Raw genomic sequence first — 20,085 nt, forward strand, 5'->3', positions numbered from 1 at the left:
GTGCAAGTAGTCTTGACAACACAAGTCTCACATGTTTTATGTGCTCAGGTAAGGAATGAGAATAGATAAGTATATCGTCCAAATATACTACCACACAAACATCAAGCAAGTCTCGGAATATCTCGTTTATAAAACGTTGGAAGGCTTCGGGGGCATTACATAGCCCAAATGGCATTACAAGGTACTCAAACAGTCCGTATCTGGTTCTGAATGCCGTCTTCCATTCATCCCCTTTACGGATTCAAATTAAATTGTATGCCCCTTTTAGGTCCAATTTTGAAAAGAAAGAAGCCCCACGCACCTGTTCGATAAGTTCAGGAATAAGAGGTAAAGGATAACGATCCTTTATTGTGATGGCATTTAATTGTCTGAAATCAATGATAGGCCTAAGGCTAGAGTCCTTATTGCGGACAAAGAAAAGCCCAGCAGCAGTGGAGGAAGTAGAAGGTCGGATGAATCCTTTTGCCAAGTTTTCATCCAGATACTCTTTAAGGTGAGAGAGTTCATCCTGTGAGAGAGGATATACATGTCCGTAAGGCAACTTGCTATTAGGGAGCAGATCGATACAACAATCATAGTCCCTGTGAGGAGGTAACATTTGAGAGTTTTTCTCGAGGAAAACCTCAGATAAATCTTGATAACACTTAGGAATAATGTCATCTGGCAGTACAGACAGGATTCTATCATGTGTGGGGAGGTTACACGTCGTCTCGCAATACTGAGAAGAGAAGGCTAACGTTCTTGTTTTCCAATCGATGATTGGTTGATGTATGTGTAACCAGGGAAGTCCCAAAATTATTGGAAAATGTGGCGAAGTTAATACATCAAAGGTGGTGGTCTCCACATGAGACTCGTCAGCAGTTACAAGAAGTGCCTGTGTCTGACTGGTGATAGGACCAGAGGATAAAGGTGTACCGTTAATAAAACTAACGGAGACAGGTTTGGGTTTTGAAACAATAGGTATTTTATTAAGGGAGACAAAACAAATGTCAATGTAGTTTCCACAAGATCCTGTGTCAATCATAGCCTTGGTGGTGATCCTAGTTTGGTCCCACTGCAATGTTAATTGAACAAAAAGATAAGGATTAGGAAAGGAAGTTGTGAGTCCCCCTAGGAAGACATTTGAACACTCACCCTTTTTTTCTGCGGACAAGAGGACAGTCGTTTACCAGATGGTTCGGGGATGCGCAGTACATGCAAAGATGTTCGGTTTTCCTCCTGGCACGTTCAGAAAGGGTCAGAGGTGGACGTATCATTCCTACTTCCATAGGAGTAGGGTCAGCAGGCAACATCCGAGAAGGACTGGAAAATGGTGAGCCCATCTTCTCAGCCTTTCTTTCTCGTAGTCGTCTGTCAATATTGATACTGGTCTGGATCAGTCCCTCTAGAGTGCCAGGTAAATCCGAGCTCGTCTTTAACGGCCTCAGATAGGCCGAGTCTAAACTGCGTTCGCAAAGATGTGTCGTTCCACCCTGAATCAGGGGACCATCTTTTAAAATTCGCCACGAAATCTTCAACAGGTCTCCTTCCTTGTTTTAGGGCCCGTAACTGGGTGTCAGCGGTACTCTGCTTGTTGGGGTCTTCAAATAAAGTAGCAAGTTGTGCTAGAAATAAGGGATAAGAATTAAGGAGTGGATCATCCTTTTCAAAGAGAGCATCTGCCCAGGCCCGAGGTTCACCCGTTAAATAGGAGATGATGGTACAAACCTTAATTTGGTCAGTGGTGTAGGTTAGAGGTTTTAACAAAAAAAACAATTGACATGCGTTTTTAAATTCACGGAATTTGCTCCGATCACCAGAAAACACTATAGGAGGGTTTATCTTAGGCTCACGGGGCTGAGCAGCAGGAGGCTGTGTGAGACGGCCAAGCTGCTGTCTCAAGGTTTGATTGTCATTTTTTACCTCTGTAAGTGCATGGATCAATGCATCTACTTGTTGTTTTAATTGTAGTACATGAGTGGATAATTCTGCTGAATCCATATTTTTTTAAAGGCTCGTTCAATCTGTAACGTTCATGCGTTTTTGTTTGCGGATGGATTTACAGCTGCAGAATTATTACACTCAGTAGCCTTGTAGAGAATGTGTTGAACAACATATCCAACTCTCAGGACTTCATCACCATGTACAGCCTGCTAAATACTATATATATTAATAGATGTTTAATGGAGGGACAGAGTATATGAGGATATATAGATGAGAGACAGGCTATTATATGGTGAGCACTAGAAGTAGTATAGGAGAGTTGCAGGTGATGGTAAGCAGATAGGTTCTGATGTCAAGTATAGTGCAGATGGTAAGAGGACACAGATGGAGTATACTTTAGACAGAGTAACCTAGTGCAAGGATAGTTCAAGGTAGTCCCAAGAGCTAACAGTCTTATGCAGATGATAGTGAATAGATAGATACAGATAGTCTTGGTAATGACAGTAGGAGATTGGTTAGTAAGAATCCCCTGCGGGGTACTTATCACTTAGATAGGTTAGGAAATACAATGTCCAGAGGAGAGGGGTGATCCCGTAGCGGGATACGGATCACCAGCGAGGTTTCCGGCTTAGTTCAGCAAGGAGGGTATGTCAGCAGCTCCGACTTCTCAGGCGTAGGTGCGATGAACATGTGGGTTTGAACGAGCGATGAGTGAGAGCAAACCGGCGATTGAAATAGCCGCTCATAGCGGCGCTCGGCAGTGATGTCATCCGGTCTTAAAGGTGTATGCGTCCTTTGTATATACAAGATGGGACGCAAAGAGAGGAGAAATATAGGAACAAGGGTACCATAGGTACCGGAACATTACAGCTCACAGCTCACCTCCTCGTAGAATGTTAAGAGATTGGTTTGACAAGAATGCCCATTTGTAAACCCGTGCTGGTTACTGCTGATGATGTTGTTGTCTTTAGCAAACTCTACAATATAGTGCCTTATCATCCCCTCCAGAAGTTTACATACTATCGATGTCAGACTGACCGGTCTATAATTTCCCGGGACATGACTCTGCCCTTTTTTGAATATCGGTATCACGTTAGCTTTCCTCCAATCCCTTGGTACATTTCCTGTCATAATACTGTCAGCAAAGATCAGGAACAGTGGTCTAGATATAGTCTTACTAAGTTTTTTGAGTACTCTTGGATGTACGCCATCCGGGCCTGGTGATTTATTTGTGTTAATTTTATCCAGTCTTTCCCTAATTTCACCCTCTGTTAGCCATAGTGGCAAGTCCTGTGTATTACTACTAACCATATAGTTGTGGTCAGTGTACCCCTCCTTTTCCTGAGTAAAGACTGACGAGAAAAAGGCATTCAGCACGGTTACCTTTTCAGTGTCCTGTGTAACCATCCTCCCATTATGGTTAATTATGTGTGCAATATGCTCTGCCCTAGTTTTTTTGCTGTTGATATATTTAAAGAACTTCTTTGGGTTCTTTTTACTATCCTCCGTTATTTTTCTTATTTGCCTCTTATTTCTTATTGCTTGAAAGCCGATACTGTGCTCTCTGATTTATATTTCTTGAAGGACATTTTTTTCCCTTAATACATTTTTTAACATTACGGTTTAGCCAGCCAGGTTTGGCTTTGTCTCTTCTAAATTTATTTCCCATAGGAATGCACTGCGAGAGCATTTGTTTAATATGTCCCTAAAGCAATCCCATTTTTCCTCCGTGGTCAGTGTTCCTAGGGTTTGGTCCCAGTTTACCCTTTCCATCATGGAGCACAATTTGGGAGTTTGCCCTTCTGAAGTTTAGGGTTCTTAAGTTCCCCACTTGCCTTGCTATATTGTTATTTACGCTAAATGTGATCATCCTGTGATCGCTAGAGCCCAGGTTGTCCTGGACTCCTACCTCCGAGATTAGGTCTGGGTCATTAGTGATCAATAGATCAAGGACTGCATTTTCTCTAGTAGGAGAATCCGCCAACTGAGACATGTATTTGTCCTGTAAGGTTTCCATGAATAGACGGGCCTTCTGTGAATGTGTAGTCCCCTCTTCCCAGTCAATGTCGGGATAATTGAAGTCCCCCAATATGATGACTGATCCCAGTTTTGCCACTTTTCCCAACAGTGATATAAATTCCAGCTCTACCTCCTCCATTTGGTTGGGTGGCCTATAGCAAGCCCCCACAATTACTTTTCTCTTTTCTTCTTCCCTGTGGAGTTCTACCCAAATGGATTCTAACTCCATACTCATCCCTTCCGTAATATCACTCCTCTCTATCACCCTTACATTATTCTTGACATACCCCTCCCCCTCTTTTTCCTACCCTATCCTTCTGGTACACCGAATACCCTTGGATATTGGCCAGCCAGTCATGTGAGGGGTCGAACCAAGTTTCCGTTATTCCCACAAGGTCTATGTCCTCCTCGTGTACTAATATTTCCAACTCGTGCATTTTATTTAGCTAGGCTCCTGGCATTTGCATATACCCCTCTCAGTTTTGTGTAAGTTGATAGTGGATGGTGATTATTTTTATTACTGTTAGGTAAGTACAAGTGATTATTTTACACTGGATTTCCAGAAATATATAAACCAAAATTCAAACATTAGACCTTGTGTTGAAGACATCACTTGACAGAGAAAACCAAGCTGTTCATAACCTTACCCTGATAGCCTATGATGGGGGCAATCCAAAGTTAAGTGGTACCACACAGATCTTAGTCACTGTAGAAGATGCCAATGACAATTCCCCATAGTTTGATCAGCCATTTTACCATTGCAGTGTAGCAGAAAATGCTGTTTTAGCTGTTTTAGAAACATTGGTAATAAGGTTAAATGCCACAGATTTGGATAATGGTAAAAATGGAGAGATCACATATAAATTTAGCAAACTTATATCATCACGAATAAACAACATTTTTAAACTGGATCCTCACACGGGAGAAATTAAACTAATAGGGACTTTAGACTATGAAACTACTAAAAGATATGAAATTCCAATTGACGCCACTGATCAAGGGGAGAATCAAATAGTTGGACATTGTAGTGTTCTAGTGACTGTTGTGGATGTTAATGACAACCCACCAGAGATAACTGTGACATCACTCTTAGTTCCTGTTCCTGAGGACTCTCAATCATTGCAATTATAAGGGTACATGATAAAGATTCAGGATCAAACGGGAAAGTTAACTGTCACATATCTGACAACACACCCTTTAAAATCGTTCCAGCCTTCATGGGAGATTTTTCTTTGACTGTAGGTGCACCATTAGACTGTGAAAGAAAGTCTCAATATGAAATTGTAATTACTGCAGCTGATGAGGGCATTCCCCCCTTGTCAGTAGCAAAAACTGTAAAAATCTACATAAGTGATGTAAATGACAATATCCCTCAGTTTGGCCAGCCTGTCGACACAATCTTTATCAAGGAAAACAATTGTCCAGGTTTTCATGTCTACATCTGCATCTGATCTGGATTTTGGACAGAATGCCTTTATCACATATTCCATGACTGACAGCACAGTAGATGGAATTCCCATATCTTCATTTATTTCCATCAATCCAGAGAATGGAAAAGTATATGCACTGTTATCATTTGACTATGAACAGTTGTCTTACTTACAGTGTCACATTAAAGCTACTGATGCTGGTCTGCCATCTCTTAGCTCTAATCTTACTCTAAATATTTTCATTGAGGACATAAATGACACTGCTCCTTCTTTTTCATCAAATTTTCTGGAAACAATGATTAAAACATCAAAGAATGCCCAACTGGGATATCTAGTTACTAAAGTGAGAGCAGTAGACCATGATTCTGGATATAATGCTTGGATATCTTATAGTTTTAAGGATCCTACAGTGAAGATCCCATTTGTAATTTCTCAACAAACTGGAGAAACCAGTTTAAAACGTACGTTAACAGATTCGGAAATCAATGAGTATAGGTTGTTAGTTTTAGCTCAGGACCATGGAGAACCATTCATGACTGCACTAACACAAATCACTGTCTCTTTGGTGGAATCAGGAGAAGAAATTAAGTTGGATCCTCAAGACTCAAATGGTTATATTGATGAATTTTCTGAAACAAATGTATTCTTGGTTATTGCCATCTGCATATTATCAAGTATATTTCTCATTACTTCTATTGCATTTACTGTTTTAAGATGGCAAAAATATAGAGATGAGGTCAATGACCTGAAGGAAAGTTACAACATCTGTTCCAACACTGGTGGTAGTTGGATGAATTCTCAACAGAGTCAGTATAAATTGTACTTAAACTCAATGCAACCCAAACATGACTTAATGGTGTCCACACTAAGTAGCTCTCAGAACACAGGGAATGAGAACAAAATTGCGGAAGCAGTTATTCTAAATTCTTCCAAGGTGAGTTGTCTGTCTTTATTTATTTTATGCACAATAATCCCCTACACACATTACATGCTGTTAACTTCATATACCACAATATACTGTATATTTCATGTATGTGATACATGCCTCTTTTTCTTCATGCTCCTCATCCACAATTACTCATATATAAGATAGATATACAGTACCTCACTAATGTCTAGTCTAAATTTCACTGACATTTTTTTTACAAAATGTGCTATGTGCTGGGCACTGTGGAATTATTCCATATTTTGGCCTGCATTTTATGTCCTGTTTGTAAAATGCACAATATTTAATGTTACAGAGAGGACTCCAGATTGGAGGGTGAGGTATTTATTTGACATTAACAGGTCATATGACCAGGCCTTCTTTCATCTGAATTTTTTCCCTTCGCTCAGCAGTATAGAGTAATTGTTTTTATTTTATTTTTTTTAAAGGATAATGTGATTGCAAGCATGTGGTTGAAGTAATTGCTGCTCAGTCTGCAATAGTGGACTGAAAGGGACTGATATCAAGTCAAATGTGGGAACTTACACTACTTGTATTAAAAAATGTAAAAAATAAATTTAACCACTTAAGCCCCAGAGGATTTGGCTGCCCAAAGACCAGGCCCTATTTTTCGATTCGGCACTGTGTGACTTTAACGGACAATTGCGCGGTCATGCGATTCTGTACCCAAATGAAATTGACGTTCTTTTTTTTCCACAAACAGAGCTTTCTTTTGGTGGTATTTGATCACCTGTGCGATTTTTACTTTTTGCACTATAAAAAAAAAAAAGAGCAACAATTTTGAAAAAATAATATTTTTATATGAAATTCCCCCCCCCCCCCCCAAAAAAAAAATGTAAAAATCAAATATTTTTAACATTTTAGGCCAATTTGTTTTCTGCTACATATGTTTGGAAAAAAAATCACAATAAGCGTATTTTGATTGGTTTTTTGCAAAAGTTATTGCGTTTAATAACTAAGAGAAAGATTTTTGTCATTTTTATTGTTTTTGTTTTTAAAGCGTAATGGTGGGATCTGCGATTTTTTTTGCGGGACTGCGACATTGTGGCGGACATATCGGAAACCTTGACTGACATTTTTGACACTTTTGGGGGTACCAGTGACATTACTACAGTAATCAGTGCTATACATATGCACTGTTACTGTAAAAATTACACTGGTAGGGAAGGGGTTAACTTTATTAGTAATCAAGGGGTTATGTGTGTCCCTAGGGGCGTGCTTCTAACTGTAAAGGGGTGTGGCTAGTGATGTAACCACAGAAACATACAATCCTACATAGCAGGATCGTATGATCTCTGCGGTTAGATCAGGGAGAGTGAAAGGCGGCTTTGTTTACATCAGCCACCTGCCTTTCTCCCTCTGCACCGGTCACACGAGTGGACATGTCAGGGAACGAGCGGGGGCAGGAGCGTGTCTGCGACGGCGCGCGCTCGCCCCCTAGAGGCTCTCAGGCGAGCGACGTAGTACTACGTCACTTTACCTGTACGGGGATGACTGCCGCAGTAAATATACTGTGGGCGGTCGGCAAGTGGGTAACACCTTCCTGTCTTTTCCCCTTTAACATCATATGATGTTCTCTGAGAAAGCGGTGCTCACGTGATCATGGGCCCACGCAGCAGCGCGTTCTGACACCGACTGTGTCCACCAGACACAGCCGATGACTGATCAGTGTACTTGCTCGTTGCCTGTGCCATGTGACCACTGTGACCAATCACAGCAACTCACATGACAGTTGTAAACAATGGATAGCTTCCTTTCATGCCATCCATTGTGTAAAATTGTTACATAGTTACATAGTTAGTGAGGTTGAAAAAAGACATCAGTCCATCCAGTTCAACCTATGATGTGTGTGTGTTTGCTGTTAACCGTATATTGTAAACCCCTTTATGTTGTGGACTTTAAGGTGCCCATCTAATAGTTTTTTGAAACTATTGATGCTCCTTGCTGATACTACTGCTTGTGGAAGAGAATTCCACATTCTTACTGCTCTGACAGTAAAGAACCCCTTACGTATTTTAAGGTTAAACCATTTTTCCTCTAGTTTTAGTGAGTGGCCACGTGTCTTATTGTATTCCTTTCTCTAAAAAGTTTGTTCCTTATGCTAGGGTCATCTCTAGTACAGTATCTGTACATTGATATCATATCCCCCCTCAAGCGTCTCTTCTCCAGAGAGAATAAGTTCAATGCTTGTAGTCTATCCTCATAGCTGAGGTCCTCCATTCCCCTAATTATTTTTGTTGCCCTTCTCTGGACTCTCTCCCGTTCCAGCACACGCGCGGACATGTCAGGGAACGAGCGGGGGCAGGAGCGTGCCTCCGGCGGTGCGCGCTGGCCCCCTAGAGGCTCTCAGGCGAGCGACATAGTACTACGTCACTTTGCCTGTACGGGGCTGACTGCCGCAGTAAATATACTGTGGGCAGTCGGCAAGTGGTTAAAACCTTCCTGTCTTTTCCCCTTTACCATCATTTGACATTCTCTCAGAAAGCGGTGCTCGCGTGACCATGGGGCCACGCAGCAGCGCGTTCTGTCACCAACTGTGTTCACCAGACACAGCCGATGACTGATCAGTGTACTTGCTCATTGCCTGTGCCATGTGACCACTGTGACCAATCACAGCAACTCACATGACAGTTGTAAACAATGGATGGCTTCCTTTCATGCCATCCATTGTGTACAATTGTTACATAGTTACATAGTTTGTGAGGTTGAAAAAAGACATCAGTCCATCCAGTTCAACCTATGATGTGTATGTGTGTTTGCTGTTAACCGTACATTGTAAACCTCTTTATGTTGTGGATTTTAAGGTGCCCATCTAATAGTTTTTTGAAACTATTGATGCTCCTTGCTGATACTACTGCTTGTGGAAGAGAATTCCACATCCTTACTGCTCTGACAGTAAAGAACCCCTTACGTATTTTAAGGTTAAACCATTTTTCCTCTAGTTTTAGTGAGTGGCCACGTGTCTTATTGTATTCCTTTCTCTAAAAAGTTTGTTCCTTATGCTAGGGTCATCTCTAGTACAGTATCTGTACATTGATATCATATCCCCCCTCAAGCGTCTCTTCTCCAGAGAGAATAAGTTCAATGCTTGTAGTCTATCCTCATAGCTGAGTTCCTCCATTCCCCTAATTATTTTTGTTGTACTTCTCTGGACTCTCTCCAGTTCTAGCACATCCTTTCTGAGGACTGGTGCCCAGAACTGGACGGAATACTCCAGATGTGGCCGGACCAGAGTCTTGTAGAGTGGGAGAATAATCTCCTTATTTCTGGAGTGAATCCCCTTTTTTATGCATGCCAGTATTTTGTTGGCTTTGCTTGCAGTGGCTTGGCATTGCATGCCACTGCCAAGCCTGTTGTCCACTAGTACCCCCGGGTCCTTTTCCATCTTAGATTCACCCAGAGATTCCCCCCCTAGTTAGTAGCTTGCTTTCGTGTTTCTGACGCCCAAGTGCATTACTTTACATTTTTCAACATTAAACCTCATCTGCCATGTAGTTGCCCACCCCATTGTTTTGTTCAGGTCTGCTTGTAAGGTTTCCACATCCTGCATAGAAGATATTGGCATGCTTAGTTTAGTATCGTCCGCAAATACCGAGATTGTGCTGGATATCCCCTCCTCTAGATCGTTTATGAATAAATTAAACAGGATTGTTCCCAGGACAGAACCTTGGGGGACCCCACTTTCCACACCTGCCCAATCCGAGTACTCCCCATTTATCACCACCCTCTGAACTCGCCCTTGGAGCCAGTTCTCTATACAGGTATACACCCTATGGTCCATACCTATGTACCTTTTTTGTTTGTACAGTAAGTTTTTGTGGGGAATTGTATCAAATGCCTTTGCAAAGTCCAGATACACTACATCCACAGGCTTTCCTTTGTCTAGATGGCAACTCACTTCATTGTAGAAGGTTAATAGATTGGTCTGGCAAGAATGATTTTTCATGAATCAATGCTGAAAACTACTAATAATACAGTTTTCATTACTAACGTCTTGTATGTAGTCTCTTAACACCCCCTCCAAAATCTTGCAGACTACAGATGTTAGGCTGACAGATCTATAGTTACCCGGGATATATCTCGGTCCCTTTTTAAATATTGGTACCACGTTGGCTTTTTTCCAATCAGCTGACACCATACCTATCTGTAGACTATCGGTAAAGATCAAGAATAATGGTCTGACTATCACCTGGCTAAGCTCTCTAAGAACCCTCGGGTGTAAGCGATTTATTTCTGGTGATTTATTCCTTTATTCTGGTCCTGGTGATTTATTTATGTTAAATTTCTCTAATTTAGTTCTAAGTCTATCTTCTGTTAGCCATGGTGGTACTTCCTGAGGTGTTGTGTTGCTAGCTGTGATTAATCAATGTGATCACAGACAGGGACAATCACAGCCCATCTTTACCATGTGATTAGCTTTGACCAATCCCAGCTAATCACAAGAAAAAAACTAAATGAATCAGTTTCTTTTAGTAAAATGCTTGCTTATAGCAATGTAATTCACTGCTATAAGCATGATCATTTACCCAGTAAACTATGACTATGGTCACTGTGTTAAAAAAAAAATGTAAAAAAAAATTTGAAAAAATATAGAACAAATTATTCGTATTATTTTTATTTTTTGTACTGTCCCTGATCACCACCGTACCAGTTATATGATGATTCTGTACTGTACTGGTAAAAGTATGTAATAAAAAATGTGAAATTTCTCTTAAAATTTAAAAAACTCTTACTATATACCTGTATGGACCTCTGGACTGTCTACTTTCCAAAAATGGGTCATTTGAGGTTGTATTTCTACTGTCCTGGCATTTTGAGCCTCATGAAAAGTCCAAAGTACATCAGGATTGATGAGTTTTCAGATATATATCATAGTTTGTGGACTCTATAACTTTCCTACAGACTAAATAATATACACTAATTTGAGTTATTTTCATGAAATAAATGTAGCAGAAAACATTTAGGCCTACATTTATGAAGAAAAATTATTTATTTGCAAAATGTTTTAAAAGAAACAAAGAAACATTATTATTTTTATTTTTTTTTTTGTTTATTTAGCAAAAGATAAAAATTCAGTGGGGATTAAATACTACCAAAGAAAGCTCTAGTTGTGTGAACAAAATTATAAAAATTTAAGTTTGGGTACAGTGCTGCATGATCGCAAGATTGTCATTCAAAATACATCAGGGCTAAAAGACCATTTGGCAAGGAGAAGTGATTTTATTGATGCTTAAAGAGAAACATTAACATTTTGAATTCTATGCTTGGGGCATTCCTTAAACCTGCCTTTGAATTGATCCATCTGTATGATGTATAAAAAGTACTACAGAAAAACTGACATTTACAATGAAAAAATACAATTTAAATTGCGGGTAAATTACATTTTCTGGCTGCTTCATGTTTTTAAAATATAGAATGAACAGTTTAAAAATATATGTATAAAAATTAGCTGCTGACACATGGAATGGTAAAATATCAAACAATACAAATATCAAATGATAAGCTGATAAATATGAATAACAATGTATCAGTCCAATTGATATTGTAATAAGTTCACACATGAACGCTTTATGGTGGTTTTTGGCAATATAGGAGAAAGGGGTGCCCCTGACATTGATAAAACACGTAGGGAGGAGTTGTGACATGTGACATCATCACATACTGGGACACGGCTGCCATCTTTTTGGTTGGAAATAATAGTTTTCCTTGTTTGATGCCCTATTCATTTTGTTATCAAGGGAGTGCAATTTTTAACCTAATTAAAGCATTTATTGGAACATACTACACTATTTGTGATTTTGCATTTGATGAGACTGTGAAAAATACAGAAGGCAGCCGAATAACATTCCACTAAGGAGGAGTGAGGGTCCACAGTAGAGGTAAGAGGCAGTGTGAATGGCTGTTGGTGACGGCTTCCTTTTGGATACCCCTTTTTCCTTTTTTGCTAAACACCACTATACAGTAACCAAAACAGAATATTGCCCTGGGACTTTAAATGAGGTGAACACGGGTGGCCACTTAATGTGGAGTAAATATAATTTCAAATTTATTTTAAAAAGAAGAAAGTCATCATACATAGAGTACACATACATATGCCAAACTGGTCAGTAGTGAATACATGATGATATACATGCTTGAAAATTGCAATTATAATGTTACATGATGATATGAAAGCATCTCTCTAACTCAACGTGTTTCGTGAGCCACTGATCACTTCTTCAGGAGTAGATGCACATAGACATGTAAATCAGCTGAGTCGGGATAACAAAACGACACTCCCATCCGGTGGCGGCAAAACAGGTCTGGTCCGGAAGCTGATGGTACGGGACCAAAAACAATTCACCAGGAACAGGTGGAGGGTAGGTGTTACATGTGTGTATTAAAACATGTCCCTTGATGTCCTTGATCACTAGCATTGATACTGTGCAGAAAAAAAATAATGAAGGATGTCCTCCATATGGATAAAGAATGAGCAAACCACTATACAGCGTTCATGTGTGAACTTATTACGCTATCAATTGGACTGATGCATTGTTATTCATATTTATCAGCACTGCACTTCGTTTGATATTTTCATTTTTTTGTAAACAAGGTAGCTGGGGATTCCCTTAATCTAGATCAAGCACTTACCCTATATGAGGGTTTCGTATAGATGTTAAGGCAGGATCATATACAAAAATGGGGTGGGTTTTCCCCTGAAGCTGTGGTTCTCAACTCCTGTCCTCAGGACCCATTAACAGTCCAGATTTTAAGGATTACCTTAGGCGATGCAGACTAGAATACTACAATAACTAGGCAGCAAATAATATCACCTGTGATGTATTTCAGTTATCATGCAAACCTGGCCTGGTAATGGGTCCTGAGGACAGGAGTTGAGAACCACTGCCCTAAAGATACATACCAGACCCATATCCCTGATGATATGAGTCTGGTGATATGGGTCTAGATTTCAAGGGGAAACTCCATGCAAAAAAAGTATGAGATCCCTCTAAAATCTATACCAGATCCTTATCCATGCGCACAGTCTGGCTGGCCTAGAAAGGTGGGGATATGTGTGTGGCCCCCTCCTTGAACATACAAGGCCACATTCCCTTAACATAGTATATGTAAATCAATCATCAGTGACATCATTCATGGGCGTAGATCCATATCAGTCATACTGAATGATGCCCACCAATGTGCTGAAAGAAAAAATGCACCAAATCTGCCCCAATGGAGAGTTGTCACAAATTAAATTTCCCTTGAAATGGAGCCGAATATCCTGGGTGATATTATTGACCAAATATGGACATTAACATATTTGGTGAGTGACATCACAGCATTCCTCATGCAAGGCAATTTGCAGGGACACTGTGGTAGGTGGGTGGCTGGCTTGGTGTCCCCCTGTGGTGGGTGGCTGGCTTGCAGGAACACTGTGGTGGGTGGCTGGCTTGGTATCACCCTGTGGTGGGTGGGTGGTTGGCTTGCAGGAACACTGTGGTGGGTGGCTGGCTTGGTGTCACCCTCTTGTGGGTGGCTGGCTTGCAGGAACACTGTGTTGAGTGGTTGGCTTGGTATCACCCTGTTGTGGGTGGCTGGCTTGCTGGAACACTGTGGTGGGTGGCTGGCTTGGTGTCACCCTGTTGTGGGTGGCTAGCTTGGGGTCACCCTGCTATGTGGATGGCTGGCTTGGCGTCACCCTGTTGTGTGGGTGGCTGTCTTGGTGTCACCCTGTTGTGGGTGGCTGGCTTGCAGGAACACTGTGGTAGTTGGCTGGCTTGGTGTCACCTTGTTGTGGGTGGCTGGCTTGCTGGAACACTGTGGTGGGTGGCTGGCTTAGGGTCACCCTGTTGTGTGGGTGGCAGTCTTGGTGTCACTCACTCACCCTGGCCTGTGGGTGGTAGCCTGCATGTTTGTTGCCCCCCCCCCCTTCCCTGGCCAGCCAGGCTGGATGCTCAGATAAGGGTCTAGAATTGAGTGGATTTTGGAACCCCAAAGTTTTTTCCCTTAAAAACCCATAGTGAACCAGAAGGGTTTGGATTGAAAGTTTGGGGGAACCCCACATTATTAAAGAAAATATAATAAATACATATAGGTAATACATTGCCACTATATGAAAAAAGTGTGTGATCCCCAACATCTATACCAGACCATTATCTTTCACAGATGGGGGGTAGCCCATAGAAAAAAGTTACATGGGGTCTGACACAAAATCCATACCAGATTCTTTCCCAAGAATGCAGCCTGGCTGGCTAGGAGATGGGGGGCAGTAAAAAGCCCCCCTCCTGAACTATACCAGGCCACATGCTCTCAACATGAGAAAAAGTAAAAATAACCCAATGGGTGTCAGGTTACCTGTGGGACCAAGTGACAGGGAGCGCACCAGGGAGGTTGTGGACCCAATGACTGACTGCTGAGGATTGATGGCTCTGAGAAGCAGCTACACAAGGTCACAGCCACGGTACTGGACAGGGAGCTAGAGCATAAGATTGAGTCTAAGAGCCAGCAGGTTTTCACTAGGGCCTCTGATGGTGAGGATAGACTTGGCTGCAGCTGACTCCCAGTTGTGGCCCCCAGGGTCTAACATCTCATGCTCACAGCTAGCTCTGATGGATAGAGAGGAAGCAGCAGTCCAGGGCAACAAGGGATAGTCGGGAGAACAAGCCAAAGGTTGGGGCAACAAGCAGACAGGGATGGTCAGAAGAACGAGTCAAAGGTCAGGACAACAAGCAGACAGGGATGGTCAAGGGAACAAGCCAAAGTCGGTACAGGGGGAGAATCATTTAGGGAAGCCTTCACACAATTGTTGCTTGGGCAAGGCTGGCTTGTAGTGTGTGGGTTAAAATAATGTTTCCTGTTAGAGGCTGGGGTGGAGCGATGCTGAGAGAAGATTACTAACACAAAGGTGTGAGAGCACAGTCCCTAAAGCTGATACACAGACCACAGAGGTAAGCAGACAGTCAGGGCATGAAACATTACTGCATATTCATGACAGTACTTTCCCCTCCCCCACATGGGCCCAGGCTTGAAGGGGAACCTCAAATGAAACCTCCTCAAAAGACAAGTCACAAACACAGATGCAGGGATCCAAGACCTCTACTCAGGACCAAAACCTTTCCAATGCCCTAGGTACTGAAGAATGCCTTTACAGAGCCGGGAATCCAGAATTTGATTAACCTTGTACACCTGATTATTCTCATAGGCCGGAACCGAGGTAGGGGGAGGACGAGAGAACTTATTGAGGACTAAAGGCTTCAGAAGGGGAACATAAAAGGAGTTTGAGATCTTGAGGCTTCTACAGATCTGAAGTTTAAAACAAACCGAGTTTAACTTAGAAATTATAGTGTATGGGCCAATGAATCTTGGGGTAAATTTCAGAGAAGGAATCGGAGCTTGATGTTCCTGTTGGAAAGACAGACTTTGTCTCCTGGCTGTAGAGAAGAAGGCTTATGCCTGCGACAGTCAGTAAAACCTTTGAATTTGTTGGAAGCTGACCGGAGGGAATCATGAACGTCACCCCAAATAGAACTTAATGATTCTTGAACCAGAGCCAAAGCAAGAATGAATGGAGAACAGGTCATAGGAAGAGGGAGCTGAGGGTGTCTTCCATAAACTCTGAGAAAGTTTGGAGAAAGACTTTACTCCTGATTAACCCTCTCAGTCTGTCCATTGGATTGAGGGTGGTAAAAAGAGGAAAAATCCAAGATAATATTGAGGGATTTGCAAAAGGCTCTCCAAAAGCGAGATGTGAATTGATCACCCCTGTCAGAAACAGTATGGGAAGGAACAACATGAAGGCAGTAGATTTCTGGATCAAAAATGGGAACCAGAGCAGGAGCAGAAGGGAGACCAGGAAGAGGAACAAAATGAGCCTTCTTGGAGAACTGATCGATTACCACCTAAATGACCGTATTATTCTCAGACGGTGGAATATCGGTGATCAAGTCCATGGCAATGTGAGACAAGGGCTCCTTAGGAATGGGCAAGGGCATGAGAAGACCAGCAGCACCTTGCGTGGAGGATTCAGACTGGGCACAGATATGACAAGCCTTAACATAGTCTTTGATATCCGAATGGAGAGTAGGCCACAAGTAGTAGTGACTGAAGAGATGGAAGGATTGGAGGAGCCCAGCATGACCTGCCACCTTGGAATCATGTCCTCAATGAAGGATCTTAGCTCTTAGCTCAGTGGGGATGAAGGTCTTGCCAGGAGGAATTTTTGACTCCAGAGAGGTAGAATGGGCAAGAATGCATGAGGTAGGAATGATCGGCTCAAGTTCAGAGGTGGGCTCTTTATCCAGAGTGTCCTAGAGAGTGCATCAGCCTGACTGTTGCAGGAACCAGGTTTGTACGTAATAGTGAAATTAAAATGGGAAAAGAAAAGACTCCACCTGGCCTGTCTGGAATTCAGTCGTTTGGCATTCTGTAAGTACTGCAGATTTTAATGATCAGTCAAAATTGTTATGGAGTGAGGGGAACCCTCCAAGAGATGATGCCACTCCTCTAATGCCAATTTAATTGCAAGAAGTTCCTGAGCACTAATAGCATAATTTTTCTCTGCCTGAGAATTTTTTGGGAGAAAAACACACATGGTTGACATTTTTTCTCAAAGGATTGAAGAAGCACAGCTCTCACCACAGTCGAAAGAAGCTTCCACTTCAATAAATAATGGATCCTCAGGATTAGGTCTCCTCAAGAGAGGTTCAGATACAAAGGCCTGTTTTAACTCATGAAATGCAGAGACAGCTTCTGAAGACCGCTCCTTGGCATTTGCACCCCTCTTGGTCAAGGCAATAATAGGCGCAGCAATGGAAGAGTAATTCTTAATAAGCTGCCTGTAATAATTTGCAAACCAAGAAAGCGTTGTGTCGCCTTCAGGCTTCCAGGGAGAGGCCAGTTAGTAATGGCCGAGACCCTTCCAGGATCGCAGAGACCACCAGTGGAGTGGTGAGAGGTGAAAGGGAAAGTTTCATGGAAGATACAGTTCCCCAGTCCATAAAATTTCCAGCGGCTCCGGAATCCAGCTATGCTGAGACCAAATGGGAGGAAGCGCCAACATGGAGGAACACAGAAAGAAGGAGGCGAAAAGGTGTAGGTGATATTTCACCTTTCAGATGTATTGGACCCCAGCAATTCCCAGACACAGGCCCAGAGTTCTAGGCCTAGCATGTTCCTCGGGAGATAACCTGGTCCGGCCCAGCTGCATAGGGTTTCTCAGCTGGCAGGGAATGCTCCACAGATGGAAGAGTGGGAAGCTCAAGCAAACTAAGGACCAAGGAGTGCTGGCATCTTTTTTCTAGGGTCCACTCCTGAAGAATATCAGTCTAGTTACGCAAGGAGATGACATCGTCCAGATCAGTGGGTATGGTTCTTCCTACTAATTCATCCTTCACTCTGTCAGATAGGCCATGTAAAAAAGTTGCAACTAAGGTCTCTTTATTCGAGCTCAGCAGTTAGTATATGAAAATGAAGAGCATACCGTCTCACTGAAGCAGACTCTTGGCGCTGGCCACTGAAGAGATAGATTTCAAGAAGTTAGACAGGCTAGAAACCACTTGATCATTCTTCTCCCACAGAGAGGCAGCCCAGGCTAAAGAATCGTCGGACAGGAGGGAAATAATATAGGCTACCTTTGCCCGATTAGACATAAGTTTTTGGGCTGGAGTTCCAAATGAATGTTGCACTGGCTAAGGAACCCCCTGCAGGCCTTGGAATCCCCAGAGTAACAGGACGGAGCTGGTAAATGCAGAGAATGTGTGGCTGCAACTGTAACTGGAATAGGTATGGCAGCAGATTGAGATTGAGGCTGTTGAACCAGGGGTCCTAAGGAGGCTTCAAGCTGTTCAAAGCGGGAGGCCAAATCCTGAAGAAATCGCATCACATGGGTCTGATTAAATTCCTGGGTCTCGAGTCTGTGGACTATGCCCTGCAGCTGTACATTTGTGGGTAGAGGCACATCAGCCGGCTCCAAGGCCAAGCAAACTGTCAGGTCATCTGTGGCGTGGGACCAAGTGATGGGGAGGGCTCCGCGAGGGATGTGGACCCAACGGATGACTGCTGATGGTTGTGGGCTCTGGGAAGCAGCTACACAGGGTTGCAGCCACAATCCTGGATGGGGAGCTAGAGCATAAGATTTCCCAGGATGCGGAGTGTAAGAGATAGCAGGTTTTTACTAGGGCCACTGATGGTGAGGATGGACTCGGCTGCAGCTGACTCGAGGTTGCAGCCCCCAGGGTCTCCCAGCTCATGCTTACAGCTGGCTGGATGAAGAGGAAGCAGTAGTCCAGGGCAACAAGGGATAGTCAGGAGAACAAGCCAAAGGTTGGTACAACAAGCAGACAGGGATAGTCAGAAGAAGGACCTGAAGGTCAGGGCAACAAGCAGACAGGGATGGTCAGGTGAACAAGCCAAAGTCCGTACACGGGGGTCAGACGTAGAGCACACGGCAAGAATCATTCACGGAAGCCTTCACACAATTGTTGCTTGGGAAAGGCTGGCGTGCAATGCACAGGTTAAAATAGTGTTTCCTGTTAGAGGCTGGGGTGGAGCTATGCTGAAAGAAGATTAGTTAAACAGAGCATGTCCCTAAAGCTGATACACAGACCAGAGAGGTAAGCAGACAGTCAGGGCATGAAACATTACTGCAGATTCACAACACTGGGATACACACAGGAACCTTGACAAGTACTTTAATTAAAGATAAAGAAAACACATGTCATCAAGCACATCATCAAGTGATACAGATCCTCGCCATTCAGGAGGAACAATGATCCCAACGACATATCAAAAGAGTAAATCCTGACCACATATAATGATCTGTCTCCAAAAAACAATGCAACTGGCAACTGCTGGCTGAATGACATCACAGACCAAATATAGATATGACAATATTTAGTCAATAGTGTCTCCTGGGAAGCCCAGGTATACAAGCTGGCAGGCAGTGGAATAGTGGTTGCAGAGATGCCAGCAGTTTCCAGAATCTTAGCCACTAATGACACTGTTCAGACTACAAGGAGGAGATATTCATTTGTTGGCAGTAGAATACGCCCAATAAGTCAACAACTTCCTGCTGCAGGGTGATCAGTGCTGGCAAACCAGCCAATTAGTTTGTTAGGGCCATGAGCGCGGATCCTGAATCCGAACCTAATTTCTATTTGTAATGTTATTAACTGTCAGGAGTTATCTTTAGATTTTAACTCCAGGCAAAAAAAAAAACCAACAACCCTGTCCTTTATTTATAATCCTCCCCAGCCACAAAGAATATAAATCTACTTTGTGTACACCAAATGCCTTTGCAAAGCACAATATTATCTTGCAAATGTGATATCATCACTGTGCTGCATATAAACTGTTCAGAAAACACCCTTAAGTGTTTCCTGTGGTGCAGAAGTGAAAACTCAGGTGCCCTGCTGTGAAAGACAGGGCTGTGCAACTTGACAGACCTGTGTTAATCTCAGAATACAAATCTTTTGCCACATAAAAAAAGCTCCCATACATAAATGTAATTTATGTTACTTAGCTGCTTGCCTGGAGTTTAGATTTAAATAAAGGATAAACATTTTTTGTTTATGTGAACTTCTTACATAACCGTTGACCACAATGCCTCTTGATAGCAGTGAGATTGTGATTTTCTGTATCATTTTTTTTTTTTTTTTTTTTTACTGTGCAGTGGTTTGGGAAGTTTTTATATATTTCATGTGTGTCCTTTTTTACTTAATTGCTGATTGTGTGAAAGCAGGGATTGCAACATAAGTAGCAATCTAAATTGGGCTTTTATGTTATTGCTTT

General features: G+C 42.4%; 1 protein-coding gene across 15 annotated transcripts in view; it reads left to right on the forward strand.

Annotated features, from left to right (window-relative positions):
* The window catches only part of LOC309552109 (protocadherin alpha-C2-like), a 426,489-nt gene that overhangs the window by 215,432 nt on the left and 190,972 nt on the right, over nt 1-20,085 (forward strand). The window lies entirely within an intron of this gene.

This window comes from Pelophylax lessonae (assembly GCF_965119305.1).
Source record: "Pelophylax lessonae genome assembly, chromosome: 4".
Classification (NCBI taxonomy): Eukaryota; Metazoa; Chordata; class Amphibia; order Anura; family Ranidae; genus Pelophylax; species Pelophylax lessonae.